Raw genomic sequence first — 15,048 nt, 5'->3', positions numbered from 1 at the left:
TCTTATCTATTGTTTCATACTATACATATAAACTATACAATTGACATTGCACAAGACTCTCTCTCTAATTTATCTATGTAGATTCAAGCAGACATTTCTAATGATATAACAAAACGAACAATAAATGTCTTACGCGAAGCTTAAACACATTTATTCTCAAGTGCATATTACATATAAGAATTCTCCGACAGCTTAAATCATTTTAGACTCTGCCAAGAACTCCCATGGAAACTTTTTATCCTCATCATTTATTTTGAGTCTGCCATTTAAATTCGAGTCAAATATCTTTTCGCCTCGACTCCATAAAGAGGACTCCGCATCATGGCCATCTACTCTAATTTGGCTGTAAATATAAAATGGTTTTCATCCATTATAGTTAGGCTCACTGTTCGTATGCCTGGTGTGAGTAGCCGTTGGCGTTGGGTTTTATCATGTGTCCGCTGCATAGAAGCGATATATGGAAGCCAGTATTTGTTTTTTTTTTTTTTCGGGCTGAGCAAGGTTATTGTGGCCGGGACATTGGCTATTGTTGCGGAATGTCCCATTTTGTCCTTGCAACAAATTGCTGATGCTGTTCGTGTTGTTGCTGTACTTGTTGTTTTCTCTTTTTTCATACTTCATCGCGTATTTTGTAATCTTCTATTTTGGCTGTCGTTCGCTTTTTCTATCATCTATTTTTCTCATCTGTTTTGTGTTTGGCATCTCGTCGAGCTTAAAGCGGTTTAAACAGTCAAAACTTCTGGCAAAGCTAACGGACTGATGCACTTGAAGCTGTCGACAATAAAACTGCATTTTACAGTCAATTGTGCACTTAATTGCCAAGCAGCCGGAGCGGAGCGTTCGCTCTCAAATAAACTTCATTAAAGTTTTATTTGGCCAAGTGTTAATAAAATGAAAATGGCAAGCAGGAGAAAAGCAAAGCAAGGCAACGCAGCGAGGCTGGCCATCAGGAACAATGAGTTTGCTGCAGATGAGGTTTCACTTGCGCAGAGCGTTGATTAATCAAGCAAATCAATAATTCAACAAATCAGCGTCAAGGACGACTTTTCATCCTTCGACCGTTCTTTAATGCCCCCAGTCGGCCGCCACTCGCCATTTGCCATTCTCCAGCCTCAGACTGGACATTCGCCATTAGTTTGGGCATGGAAAACAAATCACTTGCATTTTCACATCCATTTGCTCAACTTATTTTCGCAGCACAGCTCGTTTTATGTAAATCTTTAAATTCGAATGCTCTGCAATGTTTAGAATACTTGAGCTCATTATATAAACAATGAACTCATAAGTCTGTAATCGCATTAAAAAGTAAAATGCATTTTTGTTCACACTTAACTTAAATTGACTTTGTCAATTTAATTTACTCAACTCAACTCATTAAACATCAGTTTGATAAGAAAATCTATTTTATAAATAATTTCTGCGTCTGTCTGAGCCACATATGTCAAGCACTTATGATTTATGTAAATTTGATAAAATATTTCCTAGTTTGGCAAATATTTTATTGCAATAAGTTTCTTTAAAGTGTTTGCAATTGTTCATTTTGACGAAGGTCTTCTTAAATGCCTTCTTAAATGATAGATGATAGCCGTAAACTGATGTTGATGGAGAGTTGAACTTATTTTCTTTGATGTTGCTTTGTAATACCTGGTCCCATTTCATGTGGGTAGAATATACCTTTTTCTGAGGTCAGATATGCTTTTTATTATTCAAAACGATTTGTTACATAAATTTAAAATCAGTTATATAATATAAAATAATAATAATACAAATAAAATGCATTATGAAGTATAAAAGGTGTATGACATTGGTTATCCAAAATTTGATTTATCTATTTATCTTCTATGACTAATTATGCATTTGTTAGACTGTAATGTAAACGAGTTTTGAAATACTCTTCAAGAGCAGTTGACTAGTGGAATAACAGTAGAAATGTCATTTTACAAGAAAATATTTTAATTGTAATTTAAAATTGACTTCGATGTTTTTTAGTTACCATAAAACCAGCATAAGCATAAGGCAGACTAAATGATTTTTCTATTTTACAGGTTCAACTTCAGGGTAATCATTTCTTAAATCACCATTAACTGCGCAGTTATCACACCAGCACATTAGGTACTATACTAATGTAATTTATGTCAATAAAATCTGTCATCGTATTTTTATACAGGAGTTTGGCAAGTTTGGCACTTTGAGAGAATTTTCTTCTTGACTGTATAATAATTTTATTTTGTTTATGAAAAACTAGATCATTTATAATAATTATAAGAAATGAAAGCTCACAGTAGCTAAGGTCTAATGAATGGTAACCATTAAAACAGAGTTTAATTTAAGTATACCCCGTGTGTTTGCATTTAAGTACTCCAACTTTGATGTTTTTATGGCATACAGCTTAAGCGACGCCCAACCGACACGTTGCAATTCATTCCATCTTCTAAGCTTATTATGTGCTCTTTCACGTGCTGCACATTCAACAAAGCGTAGCGTCACGTGTCAAGAGGTTGCTGGGCGCAGTCAAAGGTAGCCCCTGTCCCTGCCGCCGCCCCTGTCGCTGCTCCCGCTAAATTTAAAACAGAGAATCGCCTCCTCTGCAACTGCAACTGTATGTATGAGCCAGCCTCAACTGCCGAGCATAATAGTTGTTGCTGTTATAAAAACAACTTTAAGGATGTTTGCTCGGTCACCAAGCCGACATGCCACCTGACTATTGGATATTTTTAAGGACTCCTGCTGACTCGCAAAATGTATTCAAATTCATTCAACCTTCAGCCGAGTGCTGCACTAAATATATGTACATGCACATGCACATATGAATACATATGCATTTACGTGTGCTCGACCTTAGGCTATGCAAATAAGGGAGCCATATGAAGTGACATGCTTCCACAGAAGAGAGATTGATAATCGACACAAACCATAAATTAACTGTAAAATATATATTCAATATACATATATGAGCGATGAAAACGTCATATGACAAGAAACTTCTAAATAGAGGGAAGATATTTAACTTTAAATTATTTTATATATAAGCTTCAACTTCTAATAATGGAATAGGTATAATAAATCATATATGCATATGAATAAAAAATACCATAAAAAAATAATTATAATTGATAACTGAGATATATTATAATATATTATCATCGAATCATATCAGTCCAAAATGTATTTACATTTATATTATAAATAAACATATATAAACATTCCTTTTAAGAGATATTGAAATGGATTAAGTTTTTATAGATATTCTATAGATACATGCGAATCCAGAATTTGTATGCTCAATGGATCTATAAATGTCGGCGATAGCCTGAACAAACATTTCCCTAACAACCGTATATATGTATGTATATTCTTCGTGGCAATCAGTGTTTCTCGATTGCCCCAAACTACTTTCGTTTTTGATCGAATTCACACAAATGGTCAAAATGGGTCCAAATTGAATTCACGCCGATTCGGCCCCAATGGCCACTTACGCTGTGAGCCGTCGTTTTGCAGCTCAGCGATTGCAATTGGTTAAATATACAAGTGAGACGGGCCTCCAGCATTAGTTGAGCTGCTGTGCTCATGGTTTCATTGATTTTCAATTTGTATTGCGGCACGTGAAGTTCTTCCGCTTCATTTGGCTTGCCTAGCAGAGAGACAGCCTGCCTTCCAGCCTTCCAGCCTTCCAGCTTTCCAGCCAGCTGCGTTTGGCGTGGTTTGTTTGTGTTTGCCTAAGCGAACAAACATGGGCCCCAGCCTCACTCGAGTGCCTGCCTGCACTCGTAAATTTATGTAGATGAAGCGCATGGCGAAGCGTTTCGAACTCAAGGCTCAGCCTTTAACAAATTGTTGCTGCGGCTCCGTTTCGCTGAAAATTCAATTCATTTAACCACGTTCCATCCAAGTGCTCCCAATACGCACTCAAATGATCGCATTTGTGGCTTTAGACTAGTTCAAATGGAATATTTTACAAGTGAAATCAAAAAGAATATATATGAAAATATGATTACAAACTGAATTTGAAATGCATGGCAAATATTTATTTATTATTCTTTAATGCCAGTGAATCAAATCAAGCTCTCAAATGGCTCTCGTTAAATACTTTCATCTAAGGCAAAAATATTTACTTGAAGCCTGAACTCAATCAACTGCAAATTTAGCATTTAGCAAGCAATTTATGAAGAATATATGTACACAAACATAGAAACATACATGAAAAATAAACGTTACCGTAAATATTTTTATACATTTAGTGAGAGCCAAATTGAATATATAAATTTAACATATATTTAATTTTAATATATAATAAATGACTTATTTGAAACGACTATCGCACAGTTGACTAGCCAAGTAATGAGTGCTGAGTGTTGCAGTAATTTGCCATTTATAATTGCCTGTCGCATTCAATATCCGACTTCCGCAAGTGCGATTGTTATTGATTTTAATTTTTATTTTTCGGCTCGAAAACTATATTATGCGGCACATTTGAGTTGAATCTTATAAATGTTTTTCAGCGCACGGCCTGCAAAAAATCAACAGCAGTTATGCCAGCGACGCACTCAAATTTAATTTAATTTTTTGGCCATGTCGAGGTAAAATAGTTGGGTGCTCGTCCATGAATCAATTTAACGCCCGCGCCGAGCGATTGTCCAAGGCTGCATTTAATTTGCATCCAATGCTGGCTAATTTGGGAGTGGAGTGGAGTGGAGAAACAGACAATGCTGTGCCATTTCTCCCGCTGGCAATAAACAGATAACTGCCAATTAAATCCGCTATCGACTAAATAATCATTTAAGACTACCCGAATTTGCATGCTGCTCACTTCACTGTGGGTGTTTTGTCCATGAATCTGCATTTTCGGAATTATTTACTTTAATGTAATCAACTAAGTGTTTGCTTATACATAATCAATTTTGCAATAAACATTCCTCGTCAAAGCCAAATATTTCATCAATGCTTTTCACAATTTAATAAATATTTAATTGACGTCAGCTCAACATCGACTCCAAATGCCAATGAGAACCAATTGACAATGAAATTCCAGCTCCCTCCCTTGCCAGCGAAGACTGTCGAAAATTCTAAAAAAGGATTTTCATTTTTCTTACAACTTCGTTGGCTTTTCAATATTTCCTTCTGTTGCTTCGCTTGTTTACTGTTCGCTGAACAGACTTTCCTCCAATGAAAAGCGCCAACAACATTTTGCTTCAATAGTTTTCCATATTTCGCTTGTGGGTCAAGTACAAAAAAAAAAAAAAAAAAAAGGGTTTTCCTGCCTTGCCTAGCCTCAATTACGAGACTGAACACAAATCATTAAACAAAATAATAATTTCCGCAAGGGACAAGCGAAATGCCGGAATCGAGCCCGGAATCGGGGAGAGGGCCGTGGGCAGCGATGGGCACGCAGGCCAGGACAAGCACGACAAATTGTGCAAAACAAAGGACATACAGTACGAATGCACACACACACACCCGGGCATTCACACACACACCACACACACGTATAGATGTGTAAAAGGGAAAACGCTTGATGGGGACAGGACAGCGCAGGCCGGTCACATGGTCGCATGGTCGCTTGCCCGACAAGGACCTGGATCTCAGTAAATACCAAATGTCAAGTGCAGGGCGTTAAATTGTCGCTATGTGTGAGGTTAAAAGGATGCCGGTCTGCAGCCACCATTGACCTTCGGGCCCTTGACTTGCTTGGAAATTACTTTAAAGTCCCTGAACATAAATAAACCTAGTTCCCCCTGCTCGCATCAAGGCTCAGTCCGATCCGGTGGTTTAAAGCGCCAGCACTTTGCGAGAGCGAGAGTGTTGGCAGCTCTAATTTATCGTGAATAAAAATGAAAATTCTCAAAAAAAAAAAAAGATCGAGATGACAAAAAAAAAAACGTGGAATATGCATTGTGAAAAATGTGTCCAACTTTCCTAATAATTTGCATCGTTCTTGGCACGTTGAATTCAACTTTGTTCAGCATGCGCAGCTCCGCACTCGCACTCGCACTCGCATCCGCATTCGCATCCGCATACGCAGCCAGACTCGCAGCCTCATCCACAGCCTCATTTCCCATTCCATTTTCATTTTGAGTGGCATGCACGCACATCGCTGGGCCAGCTGCTGCTAGGTCCTACGTCCTGCCCGGCCCTGCCCCCAGCAGCTGCGAGACTCTCAGCAGTGCAGAAATTAGAGCGCGCAATAGCTTACAATTTTCACACTTTTTGCCAGAGCACAAACAAAATAAACGTTCACGCAAAAACTTTAAGGCGACCAGCGGACATGGCCCGCCAGCCCACGGTACATCTCTTTTACGCCGTGCCGCGTGCCAGCAACCACAAAAGCCACAAAAAGTTGCACGAATGCAAAAACCTTCTGCGAAAATGTCGCAAAAAAAGTGAGCAAAAGGACGACAGAGCCAGCTCAAAGTGAGTATTTTCCTGTGCTTCCCCTTGCCGTCATTGCAGTTCTGGCTGTGTCGCCTGCTTCACGCAGCGGACAACGGACAGCGGACAGCGCCATGAGCAATTGGATGTTGTCGCTTCAGCAGCGTGACTCCAGCATCAACAAACCCATCCCCCACCCCTCCGTCATCCCATCGCATTTCGACCGCCTGCAACGTCCACGCCTTCATTTTTCGGTAAATACGACAAGTTGAAGTCGCTGCCCACTCATCCCTCGGCCACACAACAGCGGTAACTTATCCGAGTTGTCAGCCTGCATTTGGGCACGATCTGAGTGGCTCCTTCAGCTTGTTGATTCCGTCCCCTGTGTAGCGAGTGTATAATTAGTGGCAATAACTCTTGTGGAAGATAGAGTGCCTATTTATCTCGCTGTCGATTGCCTCGACAAGTTTATCCAACGAGCTGTGCGACCATTTAATTTGCAATCATCGAGTGACCTCCATCTTGGAGAAGATTATTATTGTATTTAATTAGACTGAGTAATCTTGCCATTTCATTTTAGAGCTCCAATTGAGGCAACCAAAAGTGGTTGACTTGTGTGCAATATAAATACATATATTTTGTGGCCAAATTATGTATATCAAATGAAATACTATTCTCGACTAATGCTAATATAATAAACTAGATTAAAGTCTTTGGTCTGCACAACAAATATCCAAATATCAAATATTAAAATATATGTTAGCATAGCAACATGAATGACTATCTAATGTGGATAAATTTCGATGTTTATGTAAAACTCGGCCTAAAAAGTTTATTTATACACATGATTTATTTATCAATATTTAGTAAAAAAGAAAAATTTGGCAAACACGAAGTAATTAAGCGCTGAAAAGCAACTAAAAGAAATCATTACACTCATTTAATTTGCATGACTAAGCATAATATTCATATTAAATACTAGACTTTACCTTCTCTTGCTTCAGGTTAAACAAAGAAAATACATTGAAATATCACTATGAACTAGATTTGAAAATTTCGAATAAACATCGCAATAGTAATGCACTTTTAGAGCATAATTCGAGACTCTGTTAATATTGTGGGAAAATAGCTTTAAGGGTTCTGTTCATTTCACATTTTGGGGTTTAATTTCCGTTGAGCACAGAATCATTTTTATGCAGCTACCGACCCAATGTAAGGCAATAACCTGAAGAGAAGCCATTGTATATGATGAGCCAGTAGGAGTGGGAAATGCAGCTAACAGACTCTCGCTCTCCCCCTCTCTCTCTCTCTTTCTCTCCCTTTCTCACACTCGCTGTCTCTGTCTCGCTCTCGCTCTGCTGAGTATTTGGTAAAATTAAATGTACAGACATATTCGAGAATATTTATTTTGCTGTTATTGTTGTTGTTGTTGTTGTTTTGCTGGGTAAATAAAACTCAAAACAAATGAATACAAATGTGAAATAAACTAAGTTCTGGCTAAAACGAAAGGCAGCGGACGGTGCAATCGTGTACCTAGCCTCAAGCATGAAGGGGGCAGCACGGCGAGTCCTGCGCAATTGCAAGGGAACTTAGCTGCCATTGCTGCTGCTGCTGCTGCTGCTGCTACTCCTGCTGCTATTATTGCTGTTATTGTTTAATATTTTTCCTTGCTCATCTTTGGCTGCTGCCAACAACAATGAAGCTGGCAAAACAAAGACCCAGCTCGGGCAAGTCATTAAGGGAAATGCAGCAGCAAGCAGCTGGAGCTCGCACTCCATGTTTACTTTGGATAGACCATTGGCATTGCTCATACGTCCCCTTAGCCGACTTGTGCTCGAAATGGAGAAGCTGCTCAAACGACTAGCCGCAAAAAGCGTGGAAAGGAAAAGTGCTCTTTATGTAGGCTGAGCGCGTTTTAATTTACAAAGGGGCAACATCTGGTCTCGATTACACTCCAAGTCCAGTGAAGTCTTCAAAAATCGGATGGCCAAAGAGTTCTAGAAACAATTTGCTTTCGCCGTTCTTGTTTGCTCTCGATTATGCAACGCCAGCCCAAGCATTCTGGTCGAGGCAGTCTCTTGTCTCGCATCCATGCGAAACTCGATCCAACTCTGCGTCGGTCAACAATTCAGGAAGCCACCTAGAAACTAGAGAGAGCGAAATGATTTTCGTGTGTTTGTCTATGCAAAACTCATTTGAAGCAGCAGAAGGAGGCAGAGACAAAAGCTCAGGTGAGAGCCGAGCAGCCCAGCAGCCCAGGAGCCCAGCAGCAAACGCAATGCATTCATAGAGTTTTCCATTAGGTAACAGGGCTGCGTTGCTTTTCTCGAACTGAAACTCGAGCAGCCAATGTTAAAGCGCCTCCAGACATTGTATTTAAGGATGATATCGCCAGCACGATTCGAATTGTGTATGCTGATATAGCAATAGCAATTGGAACGTGGCTATAGCTGGATGACTGGAGTCTAGCTACTGATAGTGGACAGCCTGATGGCACATAAAATATCAATTATTTTCGGAGCACGCTCCGCACTCGCATCAGACAATTATCTATTTCGGAATGCGTTTCACATTTAAATTCATTTCAAACCGAAAGAGCAACAACAATCCAATTACTCTCGAAATACCTGCATCACGTACAGGTGCATGCGCATAAATTTATATCCACTGCAGGTAAATAAAGTCCGAGCATGCATAAGTCATAATCGCATTCGCCCGTAAGCTAATAATTTATTACGAAAACAAATTTATGCAAACGGGGGCTACTTCTGCATAGAAATCTATGAAAATAAGCTAGAAAAATGGGAAAAATTATATTACATATAAAAGTTAAGCTTGTGGAAAATCTATTTTGCTTCCAGGTATAGCATAATTTTGCAGGGTATATAAACGACTGGTGTAACATCGAGCAAAGCCGCAAACAAGAAGTGTATAACAAAGTAAAATCAACCAAGCCAAACACACAAAATTTTGATTTTGATTTTGATTTGCAGTTTCGCATAACTGAAATAGTTTGTCGACTCCGCTCCCGACCCCGAGCCCGACCACAAATAGTATAAAACAATGGCTGAAATCGTGTGCGCCCCGCAAATATACTTTGATTTGGCTTTGCCTCAGAGTTCTGAGAACTGCTCGCTGTCCATGCGAATAGAAACCTCATCCTGTAGAAAACTTTTACCTGTGGGTGGAGAGGCGAATAGAAGACAAAAATTAGAGCCCAAATTGAACAAAAAGTGAATAAATACGAATGAAAATTTCGAGTCTTGAGCAATTCAGAATATTTATGAGCAACCATCATATTTATGCCATTTTGCTACTCGGATTTAAGGCTTTTCAAATTTCATATTTTTCAAATAGATTTCAGAGCCCCAAAGAATTTTGTTGGTTGCGAGCGAGCGCAATTCTCATCAGCCGGGGACTCATAGCGCTAGCCGGCGAAGTGTTCGAGGTTACTGTTTGGGCGCCCACATTTACTGGCCATTTTTTATGAGCTGAACAGGAGTAGGAGCAGCAGCAGGAGCTGGGCGGAGCTGTGAGAATCAGAATGGAATCAGGGATGGGAGCAATCATAAAAATAAATGAAAAAGGTCACTTTGTATTGGTTGTGAGACAATTTAACACAGGCAAATGTGTGTGCAACTGTAATTTGTGTGCCGTAGCTGCCAGCAGCAAGCATCGTACACCCACCGCCCCACCGCCCCGCCGCACCACCCAACAGACCACAACGAGCACCACACACATAGTAAATAGTTTGTGCTTGGGATCGGGATCAGGATGAGGGCGGGGGCGGGTAAATTGCTGGGGTGGCATCACTCGGCATGGAGGCGCTTGTAGTTGTTGGCTTTTCATTTGTTGTCCACACGTACATAAGCACACACACACACACACACACACACACACAGTCGTAGCTGAGCATACACAAGCAAACACAAACACCAACACTCATAGATTTAATCCTCAACAAAGCCCACACACATGTGGCCAAATGAACATGTTAAGTTTTCAACAGCTATAAATTATTTCTTTAACCGCCTCTGCTCTTTTTTCTATATGTTAAACGATCCTAAATGAATATAATTTATTGTGGTCATTAGGACGGGCAATGGGGTAATGGAGCAGCGCCAGTGGCCAGCCCCACTTAGTGCCGCAGCCTAATTTAAATGCAATCCAGGCCGCAGCACACACACGGACACACGCATAGGCTTTATGCTAATACAAAACGCTCCCAAAATAAATCAAACAACTTTTATTTTCGTGTTGAGAGGTCCGAACTAATCTCGAAATTCGAGTTGTAAAAATACTTATTCGCAGTTGTTTGTATTTATGTATGCAATGGGGTTTTCCTCAAAAGGCAAATTCCAAAGACAACCATTTTCAACTATATTTAGCAGACTTGCGTGTGTTTGATGGAAGATCTTAGATATGTATATATTCAAGAAGTACTGCTAAAAATGAAATCAAGAATAAAGAAGAAAACCTTTAAAATAAAACAAGATAAAATTTATACTGTGAAAAAATTTAAAAAATAGGAAAACTTTATTGAAAAGCGTTCGAAAAGGAAATATTCTGAGCTCCATGCGATATAAGTTATTAATAATTATTATTAATAAGTTATTAAACATACAGCTTAAATTCGAATAAAACATAAGCGCAATCAAGGCACAGGCAGTTAGAGAAGTAAACGCACGCATATAGCTTACTTTACATAATATAATAATTTTTGAAAAATTATTTTGACTACTTGGATTTTTACATTCAAATACAATTTAAAAAAAAATATTTTAATTTATTTATTTATCTGAAACTCAAGTATCAAGGAACACTTCAAATACAATTCTATTGCAATGGCGGTTTCCCGAATACAAAAATTCAGTATAAATAAATAATACTGTATTATTAAATAACTAATTTGGTTAAAATCATACCAATCTAGACTACATAAAATATACATGAAATTCAAATTCAAACTTGGAATCTCTACATTCGTAAAGCTAGGAAATATAATTTGAAATAGAAAACTGAGTTTGATAACATGAATAACCTTTATTAAAATAGTCATAATAGGCGATCCTTAGGCGTTGATTTCAACTATAAGTATAGCCGGCGGTGGTTAAAATTTAGGTGCAAGGACTTAGAGAGGGCGTTCATCGGGTGTGCCCTGCCCAACTTTTGACAGAGTCGGCAATCTGTTTAAAATATATCGGCAAATCAACAGATTTTGTTGACTTTACTATTATTTGCTTGATTTTATTTTATTTTGTAATTTCCAATTGAAATGTCATAAGTGCAGACGGAAATCTAGATATTCATTGGTATATTAGTAAAAATTTTATTCCGTCGGCAAATGCACGAGTAAACTCGGCATTTCAATAAGAATCAGTCCATCCATTTTCGTCAACAGCCTGAAGTCCGGAGTGTTTTATGTGATAGATCAATGAAAGTTGTCAACATCTAATTACCACGCAGCTGTTATTGCACAAAGAACGTACAAGAAACCGTATTTAGATGTTTGATCGATGTAAAGTGCTAACCAGCGGGATGAGAGTTTAGCCGGCGGAAGTATACCTAGCTAGCTAACTATGTAGAGCCGCTGGTAAATGTTACAATGCCCCTTGTATACAACATCTGTCATCAGTATGCCCAGTATCAAGCTCTTAAATAGGTGTCTTCGCCGTTCGACATACAAATGGTTTTTGCAAATAGCATTCTGAATACACAATCAAGCGCTGGCTGTATCGCATAAGGCGGAAGTTCCACTTCGTCCTTGCTGATGTTGCCCAATGCAGGATTTACCACGCATTGTGCAAACAATTTCGACAGCATTGGCGTCTTAAATTCCCGTTTGGTCAGTTCGAGTCCAACGCGGATTCCGGCGCGACCAGACCAATCACAATAGCATCATAATTGTGGTCGCGCGTGGCACGTGCGAAGCTCCTCTTGACATTGAGACACGCGGCACGTGTAGATCTTCAAAAACAAACATTATAATTTGTAAAAGAACAAGAATACTTTAAAATAATAAAAGGTAATTCGTAATAGTTGCTATGCTGATATTAAAAAAATGAGAAAGACTAGCAGTAATTCAGAATTGACAAGTAATATTCGCTTAGCTACTCATATATGATAATTAGTTATTGTAGTTAAATATGATGTATATACGATATAACTACAACCTATCAGCCGAACTAGTAATTACGACTAATGACAATTATATTTCACAGAGATAATAATTTCTACAGAAGCCTGGATGCCAACGTTCAATCTACATTAGATATATTCTCTTGCTTAAATCATTAATTAATGTTTTGAAATCATAAAATTAAGTTTATAACGCTATTCTTGATCAATTGGAAGATCAAATTAAAATTGATTATATTGAAATACTTTAAGCAAGTTTATAAAAATCGAGCTGTTTCCATATACAATATTTCCGCTCAGTATATTTATGAACCTCGTTTATTATTGGTCAAATTATTTATATATTCATTGATAAAATATCAAAAATTCAAATTGAAAACCATTTAAGATCATCTGTATGGTGTCAAAGTTATTTTAAAAATATTTTCAATTTCTTTCTTTCAACATATCTTCAAATAATTAGGCATGCTTAGCTGCAATCAAACCAAAAGTTGTTCTTAAATAAATATTAGAAGTTCAATGAGTTCTATGTCTATTAGTATCTCAGTCTATATAAGAAAAAAACCTCATAAACATTCAATTTGAGTGGGAGCAATGTGCGAATATTGCACAGCTCAATGCCAATTATTTAGATTTCTTAAATTTACTTAAAACGATTGTTGACCCAAAAAGACCCCAAGTATCTCAGAGATGCATATGTTGGCAATAGAAATAATTCCGATTCTAAATATAATCCTTAGCATCACGATGATTTAGCAACTTAACTAAAGTATTGGCGACTTAGCAGAGGCTATTTATAGGTAATCTTAATTGGTGGAGCTCGGCTCCAAATTGTTTTTTCAGCTGTTGTTTGCCAAGTCACACCATTGCTAGTACTAGTTGCTAGTAGAGAACGTCGATGTCATCTTTTTGCCATGGCACAAACTGAAAGCTGCCCATTTCCACGAAAATCATCCCAGCGGCAAACGAGAACTAGCTCAAAGACGACGACGACGGCGACGGTTGCAAACAGTTGATTGCCAAGGCAAACATCGAACGGGCAATGGCGAGGGGCGCAGCTAGACCATGCCCATGTCGGACAGTGTAAACATACTTAAGAGAAACGAAAACACGAATTATACCGCTTTTTAACCTGCCCAGACGAGGGCACAGCCATCATGCAGTCCAAACAAGACAGACAGACAGCCAGACAGCCAGACAGACAGCCCGTCAACCAGCCAAGCAGCCAACCAGCGAGGCTGGCTTATCGCAATATGCAAATGCGGTCTTCTATGGGCAAATATACTGGGATCGGGACTGGGCCGTCCGGCTACATAGGTAGGCAGCGCCAGGGGCAACGTAAGGTGAGAAATGAAAGACTTGAAACACAAACTCGAACTTAAACTTGAACTTGGGCGAATGCATTGCTTTTCACTGGATATTCCCGAAGGCAGCTCCGAGACGGCTAATTGCATCCTCGCGCATCCTTTGTGAGCCCGCTCTGGGTCCGTCTGCCTGCTGGTAGGACGAACGCATGTGCGTTTCCGTATTCTTTGTTTATGAGTTTACAACCTCAGCCTAATTGAGGCGGGGAAATTCGCTTAGGCTGTCCATAAACTCGAATTGTTTGCAAACACAGGCAGAAAGTAGTCGTCATAAAAGCGCACAAAACGCTCCTACAATACGGTGTGGTAAATATTTAGGGCAAGGTCGCGGCCAAATAGATTGATGTCGAGTTTTCCACGTAAACCCAGCCACGAGACCAACAGCCTCTGCTTCCCAGGAACTGAAAACTGGCCGCAATCGCATTTATTAATGAAACTGCGACAGACTACTGTTCTCTGTCTTATATGAATTGAAATGAACCTAGGTGTAGCTGCACACACGGACATTTTTTCGACACTCGCGTTGTGAGTGGTGCTTTTAGATCTCAGGGGCTTACAGCACCTTTTCCCGTTTGATTTCTTTTTATTAAGTTTCATAGTTTGTTGATTCTTCTCATTTACTCAGAGACTTTATTGCCGCACTGAGCTGGGCTGTAGGCCTGTAGCCAGAGTCGTGGCTCCGCAACCTATTCGACTCCATCAACAGTTCACCCCAATCCCCCAGCCCAGCTGAGGCGGTCCATTGACACGCGGCGCTGGCCTGAGAAAGACGAATGCACAGCAAATCGAAACTCTTGGCCAGGCGCGTGATCTTCAAAAAACACAAACAAGTTATAAATAATTATAAACAAAGAGCCAACAGAGAGCAACAACAATCGATAGGCGCAAACAGTGTGTAATATCGATTTCATTTGGCCAATTTGCAAGGCATCTTGCATCTCATTTCTGATTACAACAGGCGTATATATTAATCAATTGAAATTCGCTACTAAAAACAGACAGTTAAATTGAGAGATGAGACAGCATTTAACTGATCTGTATACAGTCTAATGGAGTAGAGCGGCTCTCTGACTCTGATGACCCCAACTCGTGGCAAGTCAGCATCATTTGACCAAAAATATATATGAGCATGTGTACTTATATAAATTGACTTTTGCGGTTAAATGTTTACAACTCGAAA

General features: G+C 39.1%; 1 protein-coding gene across 1 annotated transcript in view; it reads right to left on the bottom strand.

The window, feature by feature from the left end:
- Positions 1-15,048, bottom strand: part of LOC108652263 (uncharacterized) — an 87,544-nt gene that overhangs the window by 58,172 nt on the left and 14,324 nt on the right. The gene's annotated exons all lie outside the window — the stretch shown is intronic.

The sequence above is a fragment of the Drosophila navojoa genome, chromosome 4 (genome assembly GCF_054131105.1).
Source record: "Drosophila navojoa isolate 15081-1374.11 chromosome 4, UAZ_NAV_1.0, whole genome shotgun sequence".
NCBI classification, from domain to species: domain Eukaryota; kingdom Metazoa; phylum Arthropoda; class Insecta; order Diptera; family Drosophilidae; genus Drosophila; species Drosophila navojoa.
This window is presented reverse-complemented; position numbering and strand designations above follow the sequence as displayed.